This window comes from Pungitius pungitius, chromosome 3 (assembly GCF_949316345.1).
Source record: "Pungitius pungitius chromosome 3, fPunPun2.1, whole genome shotgun sequence".
Classification (NCBI taxonomy): domain Eukaryota; kingdom Metazoa; phylum Chordata; class Actinopteri; order Perciformes; family Gasterosteidae; genus Pungitius; species Pungitius pungitius.
In genome coordinates, this window is record NC_084902.1 from 17202343 (window position 1) to 17227965 (window position 25623).

At 41.6% G+C, this 25623-nt stretch overlaps 1 long non-coding RNA gene and 2 other non-coding genes across 3 annotated transcripts; 2 read left to right on the forward strand and 1 right to left on the reverse strand.

Moving 5' to 3' along the window:
- The first annotated feature begins 1142 nt into the window (after positions 1 to 1142).
- On the forward strand, positions 1143 to 1333 carry LOC134127059 (U2 spliceosomal RNA). The gene has a single exon (XR_009955992.1). It is a non-coding gene; the product is annotated as a U2 spliceosomal RNA (small nuclear RNA).
- A 1027-nt stretch (positions 1334 to 2360) lies between these two features.
- On the forward strand, positions 2361 to 2524 carry LOC134127057 (U1 spliceosomal RNA). Its single transcript, XR_009955990.1, has one exon. It is a non-coding gene; the product is annotated as a U1 spliceosomal RNA (small nuclear RNA).
- Positions 2525 to 5546: 3022 nt separating this feature from the next.
- LOC134127047 (uncharacterized) lies at positions 5547 to 6030 on the reverse strand. The gene is made up of 2 exons (XR_009955986.1): positions 5999 to 6030; positions 5547 to 5723 (listed from the first exon to the last, which is right to left on the reverse strand). It is a non-coding gene; the product is annotated as an uncharacterized LOC134127047 (long non-coding RNA).
- Positions 6031 to 25623: the final 19593 nt, after the last annotated feature.

Sequence of the window (25623 nt, forward strand, 5' to 3'; positions counted from 1 at the left end):
TCTACGGAAACCAACTTGTTCTGGTCTTTTAAAGGGTATTTTACGGCACCACCTGTTCTTTGATTAAGCTAGCTAACGGTTAGCTAAATAATGCTAGCTGCTAGTTAGCATATCTAACTAACTTTTGTTTTAACTCTGCGGAATGAAAACTGAGTCGTGGCAACACTCATATTGGTCAAGGGGCGCCTTGTCTTTGAGGTAACGTTGGTCTAGACTGACTTTAAGCCGAAATAACTGCAGGTTGAAGGTACTTCACCTAACCACATGGTGATTAGCGGGCTAACGGACTGTTAACGATACGCCAGGACTCGGCTCCACGTTACCGTCACAATAACACTGTACTAGTCAATTATACCTGTTAAACTAACAGACCAATGCAGTAGTTACATGGAAAGATAATGAAGGTTAATTATGTCACTTTACTCAAACCTAATTTGCTAACGTTACGTGTGTGCTGGTGTTGTGGACACCGCTGACTTTGTTTGCCTTATTACAGCGTTGATTTCCTGTCGAGGTAGTGGATCTCGCAACTATTACTCCGCATTTATCCTGCTATTACAGCGGCTTATAACAACTCTGTGTGCAAGTGTAATGTTAACCACGCATCTGAGTGCCGGCCTTCTCTCCCTGGTGGTGTCAGACTTTCTGTTCTACTCTCTGAGTTACGGAGGGTTTTATCATCGGTGTGAGGCACGAGACGTGACATGTGCTGTTAGCTCTCCTCCCCACTAGAGACAGCTGTGTTGGTGACCAGCAAGGGAGTTTTGAAGCGTTACACCATTTATCTTTCGAACTGACGAGGTTCGTTACGCGCCGTTTAGGAAAGCATACACGGATACTTGTATATGGATAATTTATATTTAATTGTGTCTGCTGGTTGGACATGATATTTATCCGTGTTGTAACGTCACTTCTCATTGGACTAAAGCATACCACGTGTCCGGAAGTAAACATGGAGAGTCATTTCCAAACACAAGTTTAACCTGAACGTCGCAAACAAAATCGCACCAGTGGTACATTTTCACTATTATAGACTCTTGTTGTTTTATTTGGTGATGAATTAAGTTGTAGATCAGTTCGCTAACCATCCGTGAGAGTGCCAGTGAGGGGAATGACTTGCTCATCTCCGCCGTGATGACGTTATCGCTTCTCGGCCTTTTGGCTAAGATCAAGTGTAGTATCTGTTCTTATCAGTTTAATATCTGATACGTCCCCTACCCGGGGACCATATATTAAATTGATTTTTGGAATAGGGAGATGGAATAGGGGCTTGCTCCGTCCACTCCACGCATCGACCTGGTATTGCAGTACCTCCAGGAACGGTGCACCCCCCAAAACTGTCTAAAAGAAATCTTCTATAGTAAATGTTCTGTGCTTTGTTCTACTTGTTTGTTGCATTGATATCTATAAACAAAGTTAGAGGTTAGATTGAAGTAAGATCTGAATTCGTAGTTATTGTAAACATACTTTCATACATCAATTCAAATCGTTGGGTAACTGCTCGTGCCTTACTGGTTGTGTAAAGGTCTGATTCGTCGTCCACATTTGCCACCGGTAATCTGATTGGTCGTCCACAGTCGGCTCCTGTGATCTGATTGGAAGTCTATAGTCAGGTTGACCAATCGTAACCCGTAAGTGTCTACAGTCACTGTAGACTTTGCACTACTGTGGACTGACCCTGAAATTGAAAATCCTAACGGCACAGAAAAGGTGGGGGGAGAGAGGAGACATAGGAGCGCTCATTGTTATTGCTGTTACCACGCTACGTTGCTGTATCTTCAATCAGTTGTCATTTCCTCGGCAGAGCTATATCTAATGCAACACAACTGCAATAAAGTCGAGTTCTAGTTAAATTGTATTTTTTATATTTGCTAAACATGTAGTGTTATTACCACTCCAGACCAATAGATGGCAGTGTGTCGCTAGAGCACTAGTAGTAAACAAAGAAACAGGAAGTGGTTGAAATGAAAGAACCAAATTTGTTACGTTATTTTATTCTTTCCTTTGAATTCCAGACAGGGAACAAATAACTTTTTATTGCAGTTGTGTTTAGCTTTGTCTCATGTGAACCTTCTGATGACTAGTCACTCATTTGTTGGAGATGAATAGATGCAGCTGGCGATTTTAGGTTGGCTTTAGTTGTGAAAATACAGCCATGCATTGTGGGAAATAAGAGCATAACGTGTCAAGTAAAATGTATATAAATCTTCATCCCTGGTGACTATGACTTTTCTCTACATGAACCTCCTGTAGGTTTGCAGCTCCTCTGTCTGTTTTCTTGGTGATGTCTTGATGGACAGCACCATCGGTCAGCTTGGTATGTGTGTGAAAGACTTCCCTGACTCTGATGTGTACAACTCATACTTACCTGGCAAGGGAGATACCATGATCAAGAAGGTGGTTCACCCAGGGCGAGGCTTAGCCATTGCACTCCGGTTGAGCTGACCTCTGCGAATTCCCCAAATGTGGGAATCTCGATTGCATAATTTCTGGTAGTGGGGGACTGCGTTCGCGCTCTCCCCTGATAACATGTTGAATGAAAAACGTCACTCATATCATCTGGGATGAGAGAAGTAGAGCCAGTTATCTACTTGTCTCATCTGGTTTTTAACTCCTGATGGCTTCTCTATATATTTATCTTGTACCTTCAAGTTTGTAGTGATTAGTTGCCAGTCAAGAGATCCTCCCTTACCTCATGCTTGGTGCAATGTATGCTATTGTCGGGTGGTCTGTGATGTCATGTGTTATGTGTTGTTGGACTTCCTTGTTTATTATCAAACACTATTACTCATCCCTCTGTTCCACTGTGTCTCTGCATTTGGGTCCTCCAGCAGCACCTATCGTGAAACTGTAACTGTGTGAGTGACATGTGGTATGTGTAAATTGTTCACGATACGAATAATTGTTGAAGGAAATGAATGCAGACTAAGTTCAGCCCCCTGCAGGTAAAGGGGTTTAAGAGTGGCGTGATATGGTGTGACGCACATTTTACTAGCTTATACTTAGCCAGCATCATATATATTTATTGAAAGTTTTACCAGGATGTGTACCAGCTGTGTACTTGTGTGGAGTTATTAAGACAAATTGGCATTAAAGTTGATCCTCTCCTCAGGTCCCCATTGTGCTGTACGGCCCACTCAAGTTCACCTGATGAGTGCCATTGCTTGGTGGAATAGAAACCTGATCTCAGACGCCGTGTTTGCCGCCAAAGGACGGAACTACAGAAGCGCCTCAACACCTGCTGATTCTATTCGGAGAGACTGTGGACGACAACGTCCGGGGCCCTGCCAATGTCCCTTCTGACGAGCTGCTGGGGTTGGATACCCGTTCAGATGGAGCACAGGTAAGGAGGAGGTTCAGCATGGGCAGCCATGATCCAGATCCAGAGGCGTACCAGAGCGACGAGGAGGCTCACTCCCAGCGTTCACCCTCTGGTCTCTGTGAGTATATGTAAATCTGGTAGAACAAAATGCGATGCATTGATTGCTGAGCAATGTGTTAATTTGAACTTACTGCATTTACATGGCAACTTGTCAACAGCCCAAAACCCGCTTCAGGGCTTCGAAAGGCTGGAAAAGTTTTGCTGTGCTATAAATCCCCCCCGACAGAGGACAAGCTCACTCTTTCCGCTGAGCAGAGGAACACGGTCCTTGAAGCCTGGAATGAAGTGGAGGAGCATGAGAAGCAGTTCAACCAGCTGTACAGAGCTCACTGGAGCATCTGCCTCCACTGCAGCACAAATAGAGAACATCTGGTTGATGTTGTTGTGATCCAGAGGCTACCGATGGATAAGTGCAAAGTCCAGCTCAACAAGACGTCAGTGCTCAGCACAACAGGCTCATCTACACGCTTGTTAAACTGTTGTTTGAACAACAGCTGTTTACACTGTGCATATATCTGTAAAAAAGGTGCAGCTGTATTGCATCGTAAATAAACTTCACTCAAGTGCTGTGGTGTACACAGCAATGTATTCAATTAATAATAAATCTGTAAAGAATTTGGTCTTATTGGACACACACATGTACTTTTCTATTTCTGATTGTGCTCTGTCTTAATGCACTTTACAGCTTTTTCAGTTGAATATATGCTACGGTTAAAAGTGTCACACAAATATCCAAACTGTACACTCAAGGAGCAAAACACCGCCCAGATCTGCACAACTATAAGATCTGCACAACTATAAGCACAATATAAGCCTTACACTGTTTGCAAAACAATACACACAGTAGCTGTGTCCCAATTCATACTTAAGGACGCATTTGTCGAGCGCACACGTCACTTCGGCTGCGACTCGGCTGTCCCATTCAGTCGGCTCCTCCGAACAACACACATTTATAACAAATACACAACAAGCAGCTCACATTACCGGAAGCTGCTGCGCTGTTAACGGCAGCTTGTCTGTAGTTATTATTGAAAAGTCACTTTAACACCTCAACTTTCACACTTTAGAGGCTGACTAATATTGTACTGAGGCTTTGACGGTTTATATCACATAATGCTTAGAAATGGATCAAAGTCATCTCATATATACCAGTTATGAACCTGAAATATCACCTTCTAAGTCAGTAAAGTTACAGAATAAATAAGCAGAACTTGTGTTGAGAACGATGTGTGTGGTGACAATTCAGCTTCTGGAGCTTGGACATATTCTGTAATATGATTAAGGTTACAGTTAAAATAGCTTGTATCCTATGCAAGAAAAAAATAAAATGTGCATGCTTACAGATAATAAATGTGTTGTGGTTTTTATTGACAGAATTGATGGATTTCCTCTGCCTTGAGATTGCAATATTACTTAACTGATTTAATTAGAATTTAAAATAACAGGAAAATGTTCTTCCCACAACCTGAAATAGGCTTCTCCTCCGGAGCATGATCTATCTTGAATTAAATTGATTATATTCCCTATCTTTACTTACTATACGTTTTTCAGGTTTTAAAACCTTTACTGTCAAGCAGCATGTTGCTAGGCAACGGGAGCAGTGGAGGTAAAGCTGATGATGCAAGCAGGAAGTCCCTGGGTACGTCCTATTTCAGAGCCCAGCTTAGTTACGCCTACGAGGTTGTTGGAGGACCCAGCCCAGGTCTACCATGAAGTCTGTGGGCTCCAAGGATGCAGCGTAGGCCTTGAGGTATTTCCTGAACCTCTTCTTCTGCACGCTTGAGATGTGGGTCACTGGTGTGTGCAGCCACCTCATCACAGAAGTGTTGGCCTTGTGTGTGAGCTCCCTCTGCTCAATGAAGTGCTCCGGCCTTTCCATTCGGGTGAGGTACTGACTGTCTGGCTCCCACATCTCCTGAAAGATGTAATGCTCGTTCTAATTGCCGCGCTGACGAAAAACATGGACGGTCGAGCCGAAAAAAAAACTCCGCTGCATTACAAAAAGTCCCTTCAAAATAAAATCACAATTTTTTGCGCCCTCCCACCTACGGCCACTTTGAACCACTTCCATTCCATGTTATCATTCTGCTATACATTATAGGTACACTATGTTGTTTGTATTATATTGTACATTTATATTTGATAAATGTACTACAAGCAAATATAATGGTCTCAGAATATTTTAATTTTTAGTAACTTTGGCCAGACAGGGTTGGCCAGTCAGCAGGATCAATCGGTTCTTCCCTGATGGACTCATGGACATCAGAACTTGTTGTGGGGGAGAAAGTGTCTGCAGGCTGTAGTGCAGAATCAGGGCGAGTTGTGTCTGTTGCTCCTTCACCTGAAGGCAAATACATACAATTGATGTTCATCTATTAATACAGATTATGGCAATAGGCAATACAATGACTGATTTTTTCTCTTGGTCATATGTTGAGATTTATTACTGATCTTGTGAGTCATACGACAGGCAGTAAATGCATCAAAAAATGTTTTTCTTCTGTTAACATGATCAGTAGTGTTTTAGAGTAAACAATTATTCAAAATTTGAATTAGGTGTAAATAAATTATTGTTTTGTAAGTGTAAAGTCAAATAAAGATTATTAAATAGATTACCTGCTGCATGCTCTGTTTCACCGGCTGCTGTGTGGTCCTACATGTCTCTTCACCTGCAGCTGTATTTAAGCACAGAGAATAATAATAAAAAACTTGAAAGGTTCAGAGAGAGGTGAACCTGGGGATCAGCTGAGCTTTGTTCAGGAGGTGAGTGTCTCTGCATTACCATAAATACAATCCAGACAACATATTGTGTGGAATGCATATATACAGTATATACCAGATTGTACATTAAGAGAATACCATTTGTTAGTAATGATATTAATACATTTTATTGAAATAGCGCTTTACATGGTACTCAAAGACATTTTAAAGTAAAACCAGTACATATAAACAGATAAACAATAAAACCAACAAACAAACCAGGCATAATAAATGCAATTAAAAACAATAAAAAACAGTTACTATCGGGTAAAAAAAACTAATCTGAAGAGAATGCCTCGACATTAATGATTTGAGGCCTTTGTCATTTGGACAAGTAACGTTATGTTACATCAGCGTTTCACTTGTCTATGAACAAAAGTCCGGGTACAGCTTAATCATTTTCATTTCTGAAGTGGAAATACGTAACGTTACCTCTTTACAGGGCTTTCTTCTCCTCCTGCTGCTTTTCTTCGTTCCTTTGCACCAGAGTTTGCACTGATGTTACGTTAGCTTGATCCGAGTGTGACCATTGCCTTGCAACGCACGCAACCATAAGCTCCGCTGCGCCCCCACCAAACACATATAACATACCGTACATATGGCGGGGGCGCCATGTTTATTTGTTTTAATCATGGTTTTATTTCACCTGGGTTTTATTTCGTTAATCAAAGTTGTTGGAAGAAAGATGCGTTATGCTAGAGGGCGCTACCCACGAACTTGGCGCCCTAGGCGGTCGCCTTGGTCGCCTAAAGGAAGAGCCGGCCCTGCATGTACATATATTGAACATTTTCCCACTTGGTCCTTAATGCAATTTATTTAATTATATTTATGGTCTGCTGCAGTGTTACTAACTATTTAAGCTATGTTCACAACCTAGCATGATAAACAACTAAAATGTTGGCCAGAACGAAAAGAACGTGGATAATACCGGAATAAAAAAAAATCGATATATATTTAATAAAAACGAGAGCACGTACAAATACGCACGCACGCACGCGCGCCCTAAGCTGCCATGGCAACCGAACGATGACCCGACCGAGGGTATTTAAGGTCAGCGGACTTTCTGAACGTTCCTTTTGCACTTTGACTTGAACACGAACTTTAAACCTCTTGTGAAAGCAAACTGCTGAGAACGAAATCTTTGAGTTTTTGACTGCTGGACGGAATCTACTGGATACGAATATTGTTGGAGAAGTGAACGACTACATAACATCTTTTGTGGAGCACAGACGAGGCTGAAACAGGCCCTCAGGAGCGGCGGAGCATCGAGGACGACCACCTGCTGAAGGAAGTTGGCTGTGATTGGAACCTTCGGTGTTCAAGTAAGACAACGTTTTGATCCTCTTACATCCTTAGAAGGCTCCCCAGGTTATACATGACTAAGACACATTGAGTTTAAAGGTGAAAGAAATAAGATTTGATGGACAAAGACACTCAGTCGAGGATTTCTCCGTGTAAAAGGATTATTGGAGGGGCGGGATGTGTTACATCTCGCGGGACATCTCTGGGGTGTGTCAATAATTAGTGTAGATGTTTTAAAACACTGTTATTTTGGTTTGAGGGTAACAAATCGTCGAAGATTAACATTGGAATTTGTGAAAAAAGATGGCGCTGAGAACGCCATGGAACGCTGGAATAAATGTTTTTATTTGGAAACCACCGGGTCCATAGAGACGGTTGAGGTGTGACGTCACAACGTGAAGGTGTAGTCACGGTGGTTGAAACTTACTTATGAATGTATTATTACATGCTCCATACACTATTTCTCTTGATATTTAACATCGAAATGCACTCTGCTCGTGGTTGATGCATTTCATAAGAGTGACAAGAGCGATTTGTTAAGTAACCGTATAGGGCTGCATGAGCGCGTGCTGCACCTCCCCCTCGCGCTGCGATGTACAACTCATAGAATAAAGAGGTGATAAATTAAAGAAGGACTGGTATCAGGAAAACGCCCGATACCAGTTCTATATTTTACACTATATTTCACACTAGTCTGAATGTTAGATGTACTCTGTGTAGACTGTAATAAAGCTTCCTGACTGATTCTTTATGTACACACATGTACATAAACACATGCACATATTCATATTTAGAATAAACAACTGATAGACTCTATCTTCTTTCATATTTACACCGCCAAATCTTTCATTTTCTCATGAATTATGAAAAGAAAATGGTGTTGCAATATCAGACCAGGTCAGGGGTCAATTTAATAATATGACTGTCCGTGGGTTTGATACCAGCAGCATGTGTAAGCCCTCCTTCAGTTTTCAACACTGAACCAAATGCAAACAGTTTTATTATCCTGCGTTTTCTTTTGTTAGTGTATTATTTATTGCATGACATCTACTTTGAATCCACTTTTAATGCAATATGTGATGTGAGAAATGACCACGATGTGCATCGGTGATCTGAGGGTTGTGTTGTTGTTTATTTACCCTCAGATGGCCCGACGGTGCAGCTACACCAGCGTCCAGATCCCGGACCCTAACCGGCCCGGGATCCTGCGGACCATCCTCAGGATCAGAGGACCGGCCTCCCTGATCGGCACCTCACCTGGGCCGTCTCCTCCCTCCTCTGCTACCTTCTCCTTTCCCTCTTCTTCAAGCTCCTCCTCTAATTCTTCTGGCTCCTCTTCTAGTTCTTCTAGCTCCTCCTCTAATTCTTCTGGCTCCTCTTCTGGTTCTTCTAGCTCCTCCTCTAATTCTTCTGGCTCCTCTTCTAGTTCTTCTAGCTCCTCCTCTAATTCTTCTGGCTCCTCTTCTAGTTCTTCTAGCTCCTCCTCTAGTTCTTCTGGCTCCCCTTCTAGTTCTTCTAGCTCCTCCTCTAGTTCTTCTTCTGGCTCCTCTTCTAGTTCTTCTAGCTCCTCCTCTAGTTCTTCTGGCTCCTCCTCTAGTTCTTCTGGCTCCTCTTCTAGTTCTTCTAGCTCCTCCTCTAATTCTTCTGGCTCCTCTTCTAGTTCTTCTAGCTCCTCCTCTAGTTCTTCTTCTCGCTCCTCCTCTAGTTCTTCTTCTCGCTCCTCCTCTAAATCTTTCCGTAGCATCCCCTCAATTTCCACCCATGGACAAGGTAAGTCTTTAAAGGTAAGTCCCCATGAACCATTATCTAAAAGGAGCTGTGCTAGAGTGGAGTGCGTATACCAGTTAAACAGCCGGTGGTTCAAAAGAGCCACTGGTACTCCAGACATTAAACCTTTGCCTAAGCCTCCTCAGGGACCCGGGGAACCATCGCAGGTAAGTCCCCCTAAGCCTCCTCACGGACCCGGGGAACCATCGCAGGTAAGTCCCCCTAAGCCTCCTCAGGGACCCGGGGAAGCTTCGCAGGTAAGTCCTGGTGAGTATCGGCCGTTATGGGACCAGCCTGAGCCAGATTGGGTGTCAGATATGAGGGTTTATCTAGAGTGGAGAGACCAGTTTGACAGCTGGTGGTGCAATAGACGCACTGATGCTCCAGGTAATATTAGGAACCATAATCCAAATAAGAATGTTTATTCGTTTGAAAAGAATTTATCCGAGTTTGAAATTACTTACATGGAGTAAAATGATTTACATGTTTACATTCATTTTTAAGTTTCATCATGCTGTATTTTTTGTATTAAGTTGTATTTATATGTATGTTTTTATTTGATAGTATTTTCAATCCTGGAAGACAGCTCCAGAAACCTGATCCAGGCCTGACACCTCCATCGAGAAGTCTGCAGTCTTCCGGAACCACCATCTCTGGTCCGTGCCGTTGACCTGAAACTCACCTCCACTTGGCTTAACATCTACAATCTTCCGGTAAGCTGCAGGTGCCTCCTCCATCTGTATTTTACTTGCAGTCCAGCTCTAGGTTCTGGCAGTGAACTGCAGGAGCCTCCTCTGCCTGCATTTCACTGGCAGACACCTATAGGCCAAACCTCTACACATAGTCTCTGGCAGTAGACTGCAGGTGCCCCCTCCACCTCGAGTGTGTGGTGGGCAACTGCAGTTTAGACCTCTACATACAGCCTCTTTTAGCAACTAAAATCCTCCATCGTCAGCCCTCCAAAGCCACCTCCATCCCTGGCCTGCACCTATCATCCTGGAAGTCAGCTTCTGAAACCTTCTCAACCCTTCTTCTTGTTCCAGCTCCTGGCCTGAGCCTTCACCCGACACCTCCATCCTTCAGTCTTCAAGCAGTCTTCCTGGACCGCCATCTCTGGTCCGTGCCGTTGACTTGAAAGCCACCGCCAAGAGATCGTCCCTTCTACGACCGTCGGTCAACCTGCTGGACTTCGCCTCACCACACTTCGGGCCCCCTGACACGCCCGTATCTCTCGTGGGTCAAGGATTCTGTGAAGGGCCCACTCCTGGAACCAGAAAGTCGTGGACTACTGGTGTTTTTCCGTTTTGTGGTTTTTGTTATCTGACTCAACAAAATAAATTTTGTTTTACCCCAACTGATCTGGTCTGCGTCTGGGTCCTGTCCGAGGTAACCGTGACAGTTATGTTCCAGGAAGCTGTGGTGAAGGAGCTCAAATGAGGTTTTTATTAAGTAGAGCCTTAATGTCTGCACTGGTGCCTTTGGACCAGATAATATGTCCACCCAGTCACACAGGTTGTTGATGGTCAAGAAGCTACAGCTGTGTATTACTGTTCTACCTCTTCCTCGAAAGGCCTATACAGATTAACTCTGGGTTTGTTGTCATACAGTCATCGAATGTTTAGTTTGTTATATCTATAAGATGCTAAATACATGTTAATGATTATACATATAAGTATATTCAAAAGTCGGAATTTATTCTTTCTACTGACGGATGTATAGCTAGAATTATCTTGGATTGGGAATCATTTCTTATTTTCTTAGATTCTTTCAATAAAACTGTTGGTAAACAAACCACATCTCCCTTCTATGGATAAAATCTGTGTGCCTTAAAAATACTCAAAACAGTAACTCGAGTCTCTATTTCCAAGATGGAATTGGGTCAATGTTTATTAAGTTCTTGTACACCTTCATATGGTATATGTGGATGACAAATATTTCATTCATCAAAGATACAAAGAGTAGTAGCTGCTTACTGTTTCTTTTTAGTTCAGTGAAAGCAAAACCCTGCATGATCACTCAAAAGAGGACCAGTAGTGGAACAAACTGAGATCATTTAAGTAGTAATATTACAGTGAAGAAATACTACATGTAGAAAAAGTGCCTACAAAATTAAGTAAAAGTCATTTGTATTATGACTTGAATAACTATTAAATACAGTGGAGTAAGAAGTACAACATATTCCTTTGGATTGTAGTAGAGGTATAAAGTAGCAGGAACTATAAGTAACACTGTCTTGAAAGGACATATTGTGAATAGAGCGGAGTCTACTTTCACACAAAAAAAGAGAGTAGCCCGGGTGTGATTCATGGGGTTGTCAATAGACAATAGATAGTCTTTGGAGGGACTATGGCCAAGGGACACAGAAATTGTGAAGCAACAAAATGCAGAAAACTCCTCATTTTCATTTCAAATTCTGTTTCACTTTATTCAGAACGTCTTGCTTCCTGTCTCTATAAATGGAGGAAAACTGTAAAACACCAAGACGGGAATCAGTGGACACTGGATGACCAGACAGGGAGGACAGTGTCCAACATGACTCAAAGCTTCAGGAAAACCTGCATTTCTATTATGTGACACAGCGTGTTGTAACTGGGTGAAGAATGATATGTGGTTAACCCCTGGGTAGGACAGGAGACAGTGAGTCTCAGGTCGATATGAAGCTGCATTAGGGGAGGACTTGGACCTGATGGAACGCAGACATGACATGCTATGGATATGGTTCAATGTGGGCCCAGGTGGTAGGTGGGGGGGTGCAAATTTTAGTATCGCCTAGGGCAGCCAATGGGCTAGAGCCGACCCTGGGTGCAGTTAGCGGGGACCGTCAGACCCCGCAGCACCGGGCGGTCAGCCTCATCGCACGCTGCATATTGTGCATATTGTAAAACATATTCTTGCATTGTGATTAAGGGTTTAAATGCGTCTTTAGTGTAAATTTCCAGAGGAACATTAATTCCCTCTGCTCACTTTTAAGGCAAAGTATCATACATTTTATAGTGCTTTACATGTTGCAGACACTTTGCAGTAAAACCAGGGCATTTAGCACATGAACACAGATACAGCAATAAAGCCAACACATAAAACAATCATATTAAAAGCAATTAAAACGGAGTGTACAACTTTCCTAGTAAGTAGATATTTTTAAATCCTTCCGCATTCAGTTGGTCCGCGATTAGCTGCCGTATTCCTTTTTTTGCGTATTATATGCTTCACCTCCTCATATATTGGATCAGGATCATTGTAAACATCAAGAAACATACTTTCTTCGGGCCCAAATTGAATGTAGGGGAAACACTTTGTATACCTTTTGGAATTCTCATTGTTAGTTTAAATATTTTTAGACAGAGACAAGCGCGGCCGTCCTTCAATCAGAGGGTTGGCGGTTTGATCCCAGGCCCGGCTCACCCGCATGGTGATGTGTCCTTGGGCAAGACACTTGACCCCAGCATTGCTCCTCTAGCGTTGACTACAGTGTTTGAATGTTAGTTACTGATGGGCAGGTGCCACTGTGTAAGGTAGGTCCTGTCATTAGTGTGTGAATGGGTGAATGATGTCATAGGGTTAAAGCGCTTTGAGTGGTCAGAAGACTAGAAAAGCGCTCTACACATCCATTTTACTAAGTCCATTTAGTTTGAATGACAAACATTCTCTCCCCCCCCTCACCCAATTCCATTATTTCAAAATAAAAGCCTCAATGATTATCTGTACCTCAACCACAGGTACACCACTACTGCTCCTTCAAATACTAGTACAACTAGTACTTACTTCTTCTACTACTAGTACCACTAGTACCACAATTACAACTATAACTAGTAATAAACCTTATATTACTACAAAAATACATGTTTTCAGCTTTTCCTATTTCTATTCTTTCAACAATGTTTAAATTAATTTAAGCTTTTATTATATCTGTATTTTTTCAAATTCATATAAGCTTCTCCCATTTCTGTTTTTGCAATTCTTTCAAGTCCATTTCAGTTTTTCTCATTACTGTATTATCAGCTATTTTTAGATTCATTTAAACATATTCAGCTTTTCCTATTTCTATTGTTTCATAAATATTTACAAATAATTTTCATTTTTGTATTTTAAGCAACTTTTTGAAATTAATTTCAGCTTTAAGCATTCCAATGCATTTTCAGCAGGAAATGCATTTTCTAGACGCAACTGTAATTTCTAAACATTCATTTGAAAGACTGCATAAAAATGTTCACATGACATGAAATTCAAAACCCAATCAATAAAAAACAAATCAAACAATACATTTTTGTGCTTTGATACAGGTGCGTATGCTGTGCAGGAAACCCTACAACCCCATCCACACCAGACTTCCCCGTGCAGGTACTTTTGACTTGTCATTGAAGTAAGAGAAGTACAGGACTGAGTAGTAAAAATGACTCCATGATAGCGAGGCAATACCAAGATCCTGAACTGAAGAAGCTAAATAGAATTAAGCCATTGTTACAATACAAGTCATTTTGCTGAAGATTTTTTTTCCAAAGCGACTTACATGGCATTTGTAACCCATGGATTTTACTTTTGTGCCCAGGGAGCAATTAAGAGTTGGGTGTCTTGGTCAGGGACGCTTTGACTTGCCGCTTAGTGCAGCCAGGTTTCAAACTACCAACCTTGCGGTTCCCAGGACACCCTCTCTAGTCCATGCACCACCATCACCTTGTTTGTTTCATCATTGATACTTGTGCTTGTCTTACTGTAACATGCCAAAAAAGGCCCTCAATGGAAAAGGCCAATTCTAATAATCTAAGATCTAATTCTAATAATGTGCCGACTGTCAGGCACATTACCTTGAGAGAGAAGGTCTGGATCAGCAGCAGTCATAACCACATTTTGCCTCTTCAGCAGTGGCGGCATCATGTAGACCATGACCCGCGACCCAATTTGATCGGTCAACGGGGGGGGGGGGGTGCTTCCGCGTTCGCTAGTGGTGTCGACGGGGGGGGGGCTTCCGTGTTCTAATTGCCGCTGCTGTGTTGACATGAAGCCCCGCTTTCATGTGGGCTCATGTTGTTTCTCCAAGGAGGACTCATTACTTAACGTTACTACATAGATGTGTCCCTGATCTCAAGGGCCACAGCTGTGAAATGTGAGTGACAAAGGAGGGACAAAGGCAGGGACAGAGTCAGGGACAGAGTCAGGTGATGGAGAGATCCTCAGTGCAAACTGAAACAGCCGGGCATGCACTCATGTCAATGAGCCAGTTAAATGTGTCATTAGTCTGGTTTTTACCTTGATGGCAGCAGTGCAATTATGCAACTGTCCTGTAATTGAGCATTTTCTCCTAGAACTATAGCAGGTATGTCCAACCATTCATTGAAAATAATAGTTTATGATTGAAAGTTCAGATTTCCACCCTAATTCTATAACATATAACTGTTGCAATGAGCATTATATTTTACTGTTTGCATATAAAATGACTGGAGAGATTTATTTTCGTCTAGTTTGTATTTCTCTTTAAAATGCACAACCTGATGGGGACAATGCAGAACAGTCTTTGACTGTAGCCTCAGCAATCCAGCAGATGACCAGTTAAGCTCACAGACATCTGCTTTTGGAAGATCAGCAAGCATTCAAACTTACTGTGAAATGGTATCATTTGTGTCGGAATCACACTGTATGTTACCCATGTGTCAGTGCTTGTACAGACACCATCACATTCCAAGTAGCCCACATTAAAGATTATGAATATTTTAAACACTCCTGCAAACTGCCATTAAGAATGCTGCAGGAAGTGTGATGAATACGTTAAATATTTGTTGGCAAGAGCATGGTTCTGTGATATGTTTTTAACTTTTTTAACTACTGCCGGTTGAAGGACCTGCATGTAGATGTCCCGTCCAGAAGAAGAGGAATCCAGTGCACTGCAGCAGGACTTTCGTGGCCTGCTACAGTGACCCAAGCTGTGGATCAGCACTCGGGTTCCTCATCATGTTCTGCCTGCAGGAACTGAGACCAAACACATTCATTATGATTATAGCAATGACCTCGTTTTTTTACATATTGTAGAGTCGAGACCAGTGTTGTGCCTGAACGCGTTCATTGAACGATAGTTCATGAACTTGTTCATATTTTGGGCGAACGTGAACTGAACGTACTGTATTAATGCCCGATGAACGTTACTGTGAACTCGTTCATTCTGGTGTCTGTGAACGACACGTTCTTTCAGGTTAACATCGTTCAATGGGGTGCCAGATTTCTATAGAAAACACACCGTAAACGCGCCTTAATAAGTTGCGGAAAAAACACCCAATCAGGCAACACCAGCCTCCAGTGTCGCACCGCGCATGCGTCATCAAAAAAAAAGAAATGCATGGAGGCGACATAATATAATAATTTAAATGAGTTTTATGAAGTTACTGACAAGGTCGGTGAGGATGGGAGGAATCTGACCTTTCTTTGCAAACATTTGCACCTTAATGATAACTGTCGTGTTTTTATTCCTTATTTAAAAAAGACCATTCAAGCAGCATGTGTTTGAGAATGTACTGTAGGGGTGAACGCTGCAGCTGCTGCTAGTGTGGAGTGAATGGACAGCAACATTAAAGCAACAAAGGGGAAATGCTGCCCCCTCAATGCTAATGTAAACCCTGGTTGGATAAGGATTCAAAATTGGATATGAAGATGAAATCTGATGCATAGCTTCAGTGTTAAAACTGATAACATAATTGCTGTCTGTGGTTCTATATGGGCTGTGGCAATAATTTTGAAAAATAATAGCTTGAAGCAACATATGGAAAAAAAAACTGAACTAGTTGGAACTGTGAACTTCAAATATTTTGAAGTTTGAACTATGAACTGAACTAGTTCATTTTAAAATTTGTGAACTGAACTTTGAACTAGTTCATGTAGAAAGTGAACTTTCCCAACACTGGTCGAGACAATAAAATGTTAATATGTCTCCATTTAGGTTAGAGTGATATAGCAAATGAATGAATAACTTGCGTTAAATTGCATTTCTTTGTTATTGTGCTATGTGTAAGGTACACACAGTACCTCCTGCAGATCTGGTTCTGGCACAGGTAATTTACCTGTAGCGTCCCAATCCTCCAAAGGTGAATAGTGTCAACAACAGTACCTCGGTCGGGGAGGACCAAGCCCATAGGATTTATTTAAATTGTGCCATTGATGCGTAGCTAACCTTAGCTAACGTGGGCACGTCCAGGTGCGTGTAACCACTGTTCGCCCCCTGCGGGCTAACGTGTGCTAACGTTACATGCACGTAGAAAGCGTGGCTTCATGTCACACAGCAGCCCTCCATTTGTCCTTAATAAAACACTCTGCGACACTAACAACACAAAAACAACGTAAAGTGCTGCTGCATTTTAAATGATTTTGGCAAAATCCCCGCCCACCACGTACAAACTCCGAGACCAAAACGTTTTAATTCGAGACCAAAGCCTTTTTTTCAACTAAATCTTTTCGTTTTCAGAGCAAAAACAATAGTTTCATAAGCAAAACTAACAAATAATTTATTCTCAGTTTATATATTTTTACTTACAGACTTTATTTTTGCTTGCAATGCAGGAAATTTATAAGTATATAAGAGTCATTATAAATGTAGGAAGATATTATTGTCATCCGCTTTCAGCAGCTTTGGGCTGAGTTTATTTGAGATTGGTCGCTCTCACACAGTGTGCTGTGGTCTATCGGCCCCCCAAGTACAAGAAGGACTTTTTAAATGATTTTTCTGATTTTCTGGCTGAAATCATGCCTAAATATGATCATGTTCTTATTGTTGGGGATTTTAATGTTCATGTGTGTTGTCCTGATAAACCATTGGCAAAGGGTTTTCTAAACCTTATTGATTCTTTTAATCCATGGCAATCTGTGTCTGGACCCACACACGAACATGGACACACACTTGATCTTGTCTTATCATATGGTTTGCCTGTTCTTCATTTAGAGATATGTGACGCAGTGTTCTCTGACCATATGCCTGTGTTATTCGAGACTGCTCTTGCGGCGCTGTCTTAAGATTAACCCTTCCACTGCTGCTCAGTTCTCTGCTGCTTTCAGTCTTAACTCCATCACTCCTGACAGAAGAGCTGAGCTCATGGTTTCACTCCACCTGCCAAACTGTTTTAGACACTGTGGCTCCATTAAAATCCAGGCAGCCTAAAACTAAATCTGAGCCCTGGCTAAATGACATGACTCATGCTGCCAGACGTCAGTGCCGAAGAGCTGAGCGCAAATGGAAGAAGGACAAAGTGCAGGTATCTCTTCAAATGTTAAGGGATTGCTGGCGTCATTATCAGGAAACTGTGAAAGATGCCAAAAGAAAACATTTCTCAGATATTATTTTGGCCTCGTGTTTTGTTCAACACAATTGATTCACTTTTAAATGCAGAATGCTTGTATGGAGGCATCCCCTGCTATGTGTGAAAACTTCCTTTGCTTTTTTATTGATAAGGTCACTTCTATTAGGTCTCAAATTGCACCATCAGCTTCAGACCCTTCAATCTCTGTCCCCTGCTCTGCTGTCTTTGATCATTTCGAGTCGGTCACGTTTATCTTTTTAGAGGAGGTTGTTGGTCATTTGAAGCCTTCGGGTTCCCCAAATGATGCTGTCCCCCCTCGACTATTTAATGAGGTTTTTCCCACTGTAGGACCATCTGTTGTTGGAATTATTAATAGTAGCCTGACCTCGGGTGTGGTCCCTGAAATCTTAAAACATGCTGTAGTTCAACCTCTGATTAAAAAACCTGCTCTAGATCCGTCAGTTCTAGCTCATTTCAGGCCTATTTCCAAATTGCCTGTCCTTTCAAAAATCCTGGAGAAGATTGTGTACATTCAATTACTGGCCTTTTTGGAAAAGCATAATATACAAGAGGTTTTCCAGTCCGGTTTTAAAACCTTACACAGCACGGAAACCGCTCTTTTAAGAGTTTTTAATGATATCTTTTTAGCTACTGACTCTGGTGACTGTGTTATCCTTGTGCTTTTTGATCTAACTGCTGCATTCGACGCAGTGGATCGTGAAATATTGATTTCACGTTTAAGGCAGTGGGTGGGCATCAGTGGCATAGCACTGGAGTGGTTTAGGTCATACTTAGCGGATCAAACTTTTTGTGTTAACTTAGGTGACTCTGTAACGTCCTCTGCTCCTCTCTTGTGTGGGGTCCCACAGGGCTCAGTCCTCGGCCCTCTACTCTTCTCTCTATATCTGCTTCCACTCGGTTCCATACTTAGAAAGTATGGCATTTCATTCCACTGTTATGCTGATGACAGTCAGATTTATATACCTCTTAAAACAAAAGAGGAAAACTCTGTTGGACAACTACTCAAATGTCTCAACGACATAAAGGCCTGGATGGCTCGGAACTTTTTAAATTTTAATGATAAAAAAACAGAAGTGATGATTTTTGGAGGCACCACTAGGACCCCACCTGTAGATCTGGGCCCCTTGGCACATTATATTAAAACTAGCATCACAAACCTAGGAGTTAAAGTGGACCCTGAGCTTAAATTTGACTGTCAGATCAAAGCTGTTGTCAAAGCTTCTTTCATTTACGGCAGCTGGCCAAAATAAAGCCAATTCTGTCCAGACAACATTTTTAAACTGTAGTCCACGCTTTTGTAACTACACGGCTGGACTAATTTACCCTATGTGGGGGTTGGTGGGTCATCCATCACCTGTCTCCAGATGGTACAAAATGCAGCAGCATGTCTTTTAATGGGCATACGTAAACACAAGCACATTTCTATGGAATGCCGTTTTAGTCAAAATTAAATAAATGAACAAATACACGGTAATGCATAATGACACTGCATTTCATAATAAATAAATGAATAAAAACACGGTAATGCATAATGACACTGCATTTCATAATAAATAAATGAATAAAAACACGGTAATGCATAATGGCACCGTAATGCATAATGACCCAGTATTTCATTTCACGTTCTTATATGCAAATCAGGGGGCGTGGCTATCTATCACATTCAGAACAGACGACAGAGCCGTGTGCCGTCGACACCGCTAGCGAACGCGGAAGCACCCCCACCCCCCCCCCCCCCCCCCCCGATCGAATTGGGTCGCCGCTTGTCATTAAGGGGTAAAGGTGGGTCCCGGAGCCAGACAAGTTGAGAACTACTGGGCTAAGGGACGTGAGAGTGTTGACATAATGGAAGACATCGGTGGGCTCCGAGATAGCATGCTAGCATTAGCGGATCAAATCGATCAACATGGGTTATCTGCAGATACTATTTTGACACATATTGAGGGTTTTCTGGAAGTACTAGGGCTTGCGGTTCCGACTTCGGCAGCTCTAGACAAACGGCCCACCAGTTGAGAAACACTGCCTTAGCCAGCCCTTTTTGCACACGTCTCCGTTGTCTGTTCTGAATGTGATAGATAGCCACGCCCCCTGATTTGCATATAAGAACGTGAAATGAAATGCAGTGCCATTATGCATTACCGAGTACCGTGTCTGTGGTTCTATATGGGCTGTGGCAATAATTTTGAAAAATAATAGCTTGAAGCAACATATGGAAAAAAAAACTGAACTAGTTGGAACTGTGAACTTCAAATATTTTGAAGTTTGAACTATGAACTGAACTAGTTCATTTTAAAATTTGTGAACTGAACTTTGAACTAGTTCATGTAGAAAGTGAACTTTCCCAACACTGGTCGAGACAATAAAATGTTAATATGTCTCCATTTAGGTTAGAGTGATATAGCAAATGAATGAATAACTTGCGTTAAATTGCATTTCTTTGTTATTGTGCTATGTGTAAGGTACACACAGTACCTCCTGCAGATCTGGTTCTGGCACAGGTAATTTACCTGTAGCGTCCCAATCCTCCAAAGGTGAATAGTGTCAACAACAGTACCTCGGTCGGGGAGGACCAAGCCCATAGGATTTATTTAAATTGTGCCATTGATGCGTAGCTAACCTTAGCTAACGTGGGCACGTCCAGGTGCGTGTAACCACTGTTCGCCCCCTGCGGGCTAACGTGTGCTAACGTTACATGCACGTAGAAAGCGTGGCTTCATGTCACACAGCAGCCCTCCATTTGTCCTTAATAAAACACTCTGCGACACTAACAACACAAAAACAACGTAAAGTGCTGCTGCATTTTAAATGATTTTGGCAAAATCCCCGCCCACCACGTACAAACTCCGAGACCAAAACGTTTTAATTCGAGACCAAAGCCTTTTTTTCAACTAAATCTTTTCGTTTTCAGAGCAAAAACAATAGTTTCATAAGCAAAACTAACAAATAATTTATTCTCAGTTTATATATTTTTACTTACAGACTTTATTTTTGCTTGCAATGCAGGAAATTTATAAGTATATAAGAGTCATTATAAATGTAGGAAGATATTATTGTCATCCGCTTTCAGCAGCTTTGGGCTGAGTTTATTTGAGATTGGTCGCTCTCACACAGTGTGCTGTGGTCTATCGGCCCCCCAAGTACAAGAAGGACTTTTTAAATGATTTTTCTGATTTTCTGGCTGAAATCATGCCTAAATATGATCATGTTCTTATTGTTGGGGATTTTAATGTTCATGTGTGTTGTCCTGATAAACCATTGGCAAAGGGTTTTCTAAACCTTATTGATTCTTTTAATCCATGGCAATCTGTGTCTGGACCCACACACGAACATGGACACACACTTGATCTTGTCTTATCATATGGTTTGCCTGTTCTTCATTTAGAGATATGTGACGCAGTGTTCTCTGACCATATGCCTGTGTTATTCGAGACTGCTCTTGCGGCGCTGTCTTAAGATTAACCCTTCCACTGCTGCTCAGTTCTCTGCTGCTTTCAGTCTTAACTCCATCACTCCTGACAGAAGAGCTGAGCTCATGGTTTCACTCCACCTGCCAAACTGTTTTAGACACTGTGGCTCCATTAAAATCCAGGCAGCCTAAAACTAAATCTGAGCCCTGGCTAAATGACATGACTCATGCTGCCAGACGTCAGTGCCGAAGAGCTGAGCGCAAATGGAAGAAGGACAAAGTGCAGGTATCTCTTCAAATGTTAAGGGATTGCTGGCGTCATTATCAGGAAACTGTGAAAGATGCCAAAAGAAAACATTTCTCAGATATTATTTTGGCCTCGTGTTTTGTTCAACACAATTGATTCACTTTTAAATGCAGAATGCTTGTATGGAGGCATCCCCTGCTATGTGTGAAAACTTCCTTTGCTTTTTTATTGATAAGGTCACTTCTATTAGGTCTCAAATTGCACCATCAGCTTCAGACCCTTCAATCTCTGTCCCCTGCTCTGCTGTCTTTGATCATTTCGAGTCGGTCACGTTTATCTTTTTAGAGGAGGTTGTTGGTCATTTGAAGCCTTCGGGTTCCCCAAATGATGCTGTCCCCCCTCGACTATTTAATGAGGTTTTTCCCACTGTAGGACCATCTGTTGTTGGAATTATTAATAGTAGCCTGACCTCGGGTGTGGTCCCTGAAATCTTAAAACATGCTGTAGTTCAACCTCTGATTAAAAAACCTGCTCTAGATCCGTCAGTTCTAGCTCATTTCAGGCCTATTTCCAAATTGCCTGTCCTTTCAAAAATCCTGGAGAAGATTGTGTACATTCAATTACTGGCCTTTTTGGAAAAGCATAATATACAAGAGGTTTTCCAGTCCGGTTTTAAAACCTTACACAGCACGGAAACCGCTCTTTTAAGAGTTTTTAATGATATCTTTTTAGCTACTGACTCTGGTGACTGTGTTATCCTTGTGCTTTTTGATCTAACTGCTGCATTCGACGCAGTGGATCGTGAAATATTGATTTCACGTTTAAGGCAGTGGGTGGGCATCAGTGGCATAGCACTGGAGTGGTTTAGGTCATACTTAGCGGATCAAACTTTTTGTGTTAACTTAGGTGACTCTGTAACGTCCTCTGCTCCTCTCTTGTGTGGGGTCCCACAGGGCTCAGTCCTCGGCCCTCTACTCTTCTCTCTATATCTGCTTCCACTCGGTTCCATACTTAGAAAGTATGGCATTTCATTCCACTGTTATGCTGATGACAGTCAGATTTATATACCTCTTAAAACAAAAGAGGAAAACTCTGTTGGACAACTACTCAAATGTCTCAACGACATAAAGGCCTGGATGGCTCGGAACTTTTTAAATTTTAATGATAAAAAAACAGAAGTGATGATTTTTGGAGGCACCACTAGGACCCCACCTGTAGATCTGGGCCCCTTGGCACATTATATTAAAACTAGCATCACAAACCTAGGAGTTAAAGTGGACCCTGAGCTTAAATTTGACTGTCAGATCAAAGCTGTTGTCAAAGCTTCTTTCATTTACGGCAGCTGGCCAAAATAAAGCCAATTCTGTCCAGACAACATTTTTAAACTGTAGTCCACGCTTTTGTAACTACACGGCTGGACTAATTTACCCTATGTGGGGGTTGGTGGGTCATCCATCACCTGTCTCCAGATGGTACAAAATGCAGCAGCATGTCTTTTAATGGGCATACGTAAACACAAGCACATTTCTATGGAATGCCGTTTTAGTCAAAATTAAATAAATGAACAAATACACGGTAATGCATAATGACACTGCATTTCATAATAAATAAATGAATAAAAACACGGTAATGCATAATGACACTGCATTTCATAATAAATAAATGAATAAAAACACGGTAATGCATAATGGCACCGTAATGCATAATGACCCAGTATTTCATTTCACGTTCTTATATGCAAATCAGGGGGCGTGGCTATCTATCACATTCAGAACAGACGACAGAGCCGTGTGCCGTCGACACCGCTAGCGAACGCGGAAGCACCCCCACCCCCCCCCCCCCCCCCCCCGATCGAATTGGGTCGCCGCTTGTCATTAAGGGGTAAAGGTGGGTCCCGGAGCCAGACAAGTTGAGAACTACTGGGCTAAGGGACGTGAGAGTGTTGACATAATGGAAGACATCGGTGGGCTCCGAGATAGCATGCTAGCATTAGCGGATCAAATCGATCAACATGGGTTATCTGCAGATACTATTTTGACACATATTGAGGGTTTTCTGGAAGTACTAGGGCTTGCGGTTCCGACTTCGGCAGCTCTAGACAAACGGCCCACCAGTTGAGAAACACTGCCTTAGCCAGCCCTTTTTGCACACGTCTCCGTTGTCTGTTCTGAATGTGATAGATAGCCACGCCCCCTGATTTGCATATAAGAACGTGAAATGAAATGCAGTGCCATTATGCATTACCGAGTACCGTGTCATTATGCATTACCGAGTACCGTGCCATTATGCATTACCGAGTACCGTGTCATTATGCATTACCGAGTACCGTGTCATTATGCATTACCGAGTACCGTGCCATTATGCATTACCGAGTACCGTGTCATTATGCATTACCGAGTACCGTGTCATTATGCATTACCGAGTACCGTGTCATTATGCATTACCGTGTATTTATTCATTTATTTATCATGAAATGCAGTGTCATTATGCATTACCGTGTATTTGGTCATTTATTTAATTTTGACTAAAACGGCATTCCATACATTTCACCTATTTTAGCTTCATTACACTGGCTGCCCGTTCAATTTAGGATCCGTTTTAAGATCCTGTTATTTGTTTTTAAATCCCTAAATGGTCTTGCCCTGCCATACCTCTCTGAGCTTTTACATTCTTATAAAACCGTCCGCTCTCTCAGGTCAGATGATCAGCTCCCGATGGTGCATTAAAACTAAGCGTAAGCTCAGAGGGGACCGTGCCTTTGCTGCGTCTACCCCTAAATTGTGGAACGATTTGCCGCTGCATGTTAAGCAGGCCTCTTCTTTATCTGTTTTTAAAACCATTCTTAAAACCCATTTTTTCTCTTTGGCCTTTGACCCCTAGTGAGATGTCGACTTTATTTTGGCCTACTTGACATAATTAGTTACTTTTCATGCTTTATTGTGTGGTTACTAATTGTAGTGTTTATATCTATTTTTCTGTACAGCACTTTGGTCAACCTTGGTTGTTGTAAAGCGCTTAACAAAGAAATTTGGTATGGGATGGTAAATTTGCTCTTGAGACATTTTTTTGTTTGCAAAATAAAGACACAAATCTACCTTTGTAATAATCCGGCCTATAATGCATATACTCAATTGGTCCAGATAGTTTAACTCGAAGGCAATTGGTCTGTGCTTTAAACCACTACCGTAAAGACGAGTAAAGCTGCGCAGGTCAAAAAGCATGCTGTTTAAATCACAATAGTCTGTTTTTTTAGCTTTTGGTACAGGTGCGAATGGGACATATACAGTGAGGAAAACATACTCGTATGCAGCTGTATCATACAAATAAATAGTTATCATCATACATTGTGATTTCTGGATTTTTTTTTAGATTATGTCTCTCACAGTGGACATGCACCTACGATGACAATTACAGACCCCTCCATGATTTCTAAGTAAGAGAACTTGCAAAATAGCAGGGTGTTCAAATACTTATTTTCCTCACTGTATATATAGAACACTCTTCTTTGCATGGTAATTCTAGAAGACCAACTCATTTGTCTTCTAGAGATGGCATTTTGAAGCAAGATCGCCTTTCACATTAGTTTTGATGCCACAAAATGAAATGGATTTAAGAAGCTACTAACAACATTAGAAATTCTGCATCCAACCATCTTGCAGTCATGTTTCTAATTGTGATATTTAGATGGAAAAAAAGCCCAGAGTTCACAGGCAAGTAGAAAGACAGCACTTTTATTTAAAAAACAAAAATGTCAACAATTGATTATGTGGCGCTGTTATATATGGTCATGTTAGTCTTAAATGGTGCAACATGTCTCATTAAAAGTATGTTTGTGCAGTGGAATAGAGGTTTGCTGTGAACAGCAAGAATATGCTAATGAAGATGTCAGAATTAATGGATACAGTAAATTTATTTTAGGAGCCCATGTTGAAAAAATAAAAGTAACTCAAAAGAAATTATATGTTATTTGTTTGATGCCGCCATGTCGAATTGAATTCATTCAGACTCACCATAAACTCCTTCAGCTCAAACTCCAGCAAATCCTCTGGCAGCAAGCAACCGGCCATCAGAAAATGGCCATTAGAAAATGCCCAGAGAGAAGGAGCAACACCAAAAAGATACACAAACAATGCCCACAAAGAGAAAAATGTCAAAGTAATATGACCAAAACGAGCAAGAAGCAAACAATGGGATTCAAATTTGGACTGAAAAGAAGATGTATTGTCTCCAGATGCTACTTCAACTAAAAACTCACAAAACTACAAAGAGATTAAAAATGTTTAAACAGAATTCTGCTTGAATGTGTAGCTTTTGACATTAGGGTCTCAAAAAAGACAAATGGCCCTGTAGCTTTTTGGATAAAGAAGGATACATATTGACGGGGGGCATTTAGAGAGAAAGATGGAATCAAGCACAGTCTTATGTTTTAGGCAATAACTCTCTTATATTTGTTGTCTGTTCTGAA